Genomic DNA, 3,877 nt, shown 5'->3' on the forward strand with positions numbered 1-3,877 from the left:
TGACCGAGAAGGAGTGCCTCGCCATCGTGTCTGCACTGCACAAATTCGACGTCTACCTTGACAGAACGCAATTCGTGGTGCAGACAGACCACAGTGCGCTCAGTTGGCTGATGCGGCTCCGCGAGCCTGCGGGTCGGCTGGCGCGCTGGGCTCTCCTGATACAGCATTACGACTTTTCTGTGCAGTATCGAAAGGGGAGCACAAACGTGGTAGCTGACGCGCTATCCCGTGCCCCACTCGCCAGCGGCGCCTTGACGCCTGTAGGCGGAGGGGGCGAAACCGCGGACGAGCCGCCGGGCGGCAAGGAGGGGGAGCCCGCAAACGGGTTAACCCATTCCGCTAACCAGGCAAGCAGCGCTTCGCAAAGCGGACGAGAGGCAAAGCTCTTCGTGAGCGCCTCGGGAAGAGAAGCGTTTGCGGGACGGCAGGCTGGAAACGCTGATTGGTCGATGGGATGCGCTTCTCCGTGACGTTTTTTGACTTCGCCCTCGTTCTCAACCGGACGTGGCGTCAGCGCGCCTTTCTCGACCTCTCCCTAGAGCGCCTGGGGAATCGCTAGGTTCACCCGCCGCGCCGCGCGTGCGTGGTGAGCGGGCATGCCGCATTCGTTTCGTGATCCTCGGCGCGCTCGTTTCGAGGCGTGTGCAGCTATGGCGTTCGTGCGTGGTGCGCTCGGCGGCGACAGCCAGCTGAAATTTCTGTGCAGTTTTTGCTTGCGGCTTTCGCCGTTTCCCCAGGAGCACGTGGCTAGTGTCGTGCTCGTATTTAAAGTTTTTGCCGCGGCACTACAAGGATCCGCATCAGGCGCGCTTTGAGGACCGCCGTTTGACAGCTACGCTGACGCGCTTGTCGGGGGTGCGCATTCTCAACCCTGAGGTAAGGACTGAACTACATTGTCGCAAGTTTTCTCGTGCATTGAGGACTCACCAAATTGCGGTGCTTGTAACGAAACTTTTTTTTTTTTTTTTTGCAGCGTCGTTCCCTGGATATGCTTCTCGGAAGCCGATGTCATTGTTCGCCGCGGACGCTGGGCCTACTGCTCGCCGCCACGCCGCTGTAGGTTGACGTTGAAGAGCTGCTCCAAACGGCCCTTTTCAGGGCCGCTTCATTGCTTCCTGGAAGATTGCGGGCATCAATCTCGCGGCCGTGTTCCCTCTCTTTGTCGAAATCGGCGCCAGACATCAGAACCCGCGCTAGGCCTCGTTGCAGGGTTAAACGAGTGCAGTGTGGCTTTAGAGAAGTTATGACTTGCGCTTAGTCTATCTATATCATTCATTCAGTGCAGTGTGCCTTTGCTTATTTAGCGACTTCTCACGCCTTGTCGAAATCGGATTTAAAGCTCACGCCACGCCTCGTTGAATGGGTTAACCGAGTGCAGCGCCTAGCTTTGTTTTTGTGTTCTAACCTGTAAGCAGTGCACCTTTCTTCGCTCCTTACTTTTGTTCTTTTCAGTCGTTTCCTGAATCCGTCGAAAGAGCCAGGCTTGCCGGATGGTTGTTCGCCGTGAATGGAACCACGAGGCGATCGCATCTGCATACACAGCACGACTTTGTTCCCTCGTGTTTTTTTTTACCAAGGATTGCTTCGACAGCTCGTGCAAAACGAGGACTGCGCACGCCGTGTCGTCGCTGCTTAGTGAAGAGGCACAAAACGGATGTCGTCCTTACTAAAGGCCCTTCTCGGGGCCACCTCAGTGTTTCCTGGCAGACCACGCGCTTTCCGCCCTGTGCACATGTTCCCCTCATTTCCAATCATTTGTAAGTTGCATATCAATGAATTAATAAATCAGTCAATGCACTTTATTTAGCAGAAAAATCTGGCTGGTCACCCTGGGCTAAAAGCTGTGCACACAGCTTGACAAGGCACAGGGGACCATTAGATGACAGTTTTGAACGTAGGAAAAACAAGTTGGTACTTTAAAAGAACATGGAAAGTACACCAAACAATATAATAGGTAAACATTACAATCGCGCATTACAGTAAAGAAAAAGAAAACACTTTGACAGCAGACATACAGTATCAATTTACACTATAATACATACAAAAATTACGACATTCAGCATTATGGCACGAAATATAAGAACAGCACATAAAGCAAAAAAGAGAATGCAAGTTACAATAGTACAGATAGATTAGCTGTTTACATTTGCATATGCATAAAATTAGTCCTCGTCTCCTTGGGCCTCCTTCAAATCCTGCAGAAGGCTTGAATTTGCAACTGCTAATATCAAAGAAGATTTAGAAGAACTTCAGTTTGGGATACACGGTGCATAGTACTTGAGAAAACAAACAATAGCGCCTACAATGACACACACAGAAGAATAACTATGCAGCACAAGCGCTATCCTGCGCTCTACAGTATGGAACTGTGACTGAAAAATGAACCTTCACGTCAGTGAAATATGAGCCTTTAGGCTGTCTACAAATTGTTATTACAGAAAGAAAGAAATATTAGTGAATGTTGTGTGAGAGGCTTGCATATTACTCTGTTTGTTTATTTATTTATTTACCCCTCAAGGCCAGTGGCATTACACAGATGTTAGGGTGGGCTTGTCTAAAAGGAAAGTAAAATAATAGAGCCCGGCCCGCACCGCTTAGAGCACAACGGGCTAGTGGCATTACACAGGGGGAATGGTAAATATACGAAAACTGAGAGAAAAATACAGTTGATTACATGAACATTAAACAGCGCCTGAATATACAATGTTAGCTAGTGCTACGCGGAACTGCTCGTAATTTTCAGTGCCGGCAACTTCTGCGGTAAGGTGGTTCCAGTCGCATGAGGTTCGCGGCAGGAATGACTGCGAGCAGCATTTTCTGTTGCATGACATACTTCCAACTTTGTGATCATGATCAATGCGGCGGGATACAGAAATTGTACGGGGGATGAGGTGATCACGAAGAGCGGGATGATGGTACAGCTTGTGGAACAGGGTGATACGAAACACTTTTCTACGCGATGTCAGTTATGGGAGGCAGATATTAGACTTCATAGCTGTGCGGTTGTAGTTAACAAGGATTAAACGCACAGAGTTATTTTGCACCAGCTCAAGATCATTAATGAAGTCATGAGCAGGGTGCCATACACGTGTTGCATGCTCGAGTTTTTATCGTATTAGTGTTTGATAAAGCAGTAGTTTCAAATTGGAAGGAACGTTAAAGAAGTTGCGACGTAAGTAGCAAAGCATGCGATTAGCATTTTCAATTATGTTCTCGGTATGAAGAGACCAGTTAAGATAATAAGTAATGTGGACGCCGATGCACTTATATGATGAGGCTGATTCCAACGAAATGTTATCGATGTAGTAGTGAGGTGGGACGGAAGTTTTTCTAGATACACGCATGACTTTGCATTTGTTCATATATAGCTGCATTCACCATTCTTCGCACTGAAGTCAGTGGCGGTCTCGTCAAGTAGTCCCCTGCTTTGTACGTTCACCTTGTTAGCGGCTGTCTTATTTCACACAATTCCACGTTCTACACGTTGATAGGTATCGTGTTCCTGCCTTGGTGATAGTGGTTTATTTTAAAAAAAAAGGAAGCAAAAGAGTGTTGCCGGCTGCGGCAATTGCTATCTAATATCTTAAGCACCCGAGCTGCAGCCGGCGGAAACGACAGGGAAAGGGAGAGGATAGTAAGGAGAAGTATAGAGGGGAGCGACAGCAAGAAAGGACAGGGGAGAGCTTTGTACACTATTTACAAAATACAAAAGTAATCAAGTTCCCGCCACCGTTGTCTTGCCATGCCGCCGGCGCGGCGGCGACGGCGGTGCCATTTACCTGCGGTTGCGGTGGCCAACAACCTCGTCGGCGGGAGGGGGGGGGGAGCCACCCATTCATGTCTTTATCCCACCAGGGACACAGCGACGCAAGCGAGG

The 3,877-nt window shown here is 49.2% G+C and overlaps 1 long non-coding RNA gene across 1 annotated transcript; it reads left to right on the forward strand.

Moving 5' to 3' along the window:
- The first annotated feature begins 458 nt into the window (after positions 1-458).
- On the forward strand, positions 459-1,802 carry LOC149352027 (uncharacterized). The gene is made up of 2 exons (XR_016289517.1): positions 459-1,056; positions 1,453-1,802. It is a non-coding gene; the product is annotated as an uncharacterized LOC149352027 (long non-coding RNA).
- The last annotated feature ends 2,075 nt before the right edge of the window (positions 1,803-3,877 follow it).

The sequence above is a fragment of the Amblyomma mixtum genome, chromosome 3, assembly GCF_055824585.1.
Source record: "Amblyomma mixtum isolate Tamu chromosome 3, ASM5582458v1, whole genome shotgun sequence".
In the NCBI taxonomy this organism is placed as follows: domain Eukaryota; kingdom Metazoa; phylum Arthropoda; class Arachnida; order Ixodida; family Ixodidae; genus Amblyomma; species Amblyomma mixtum.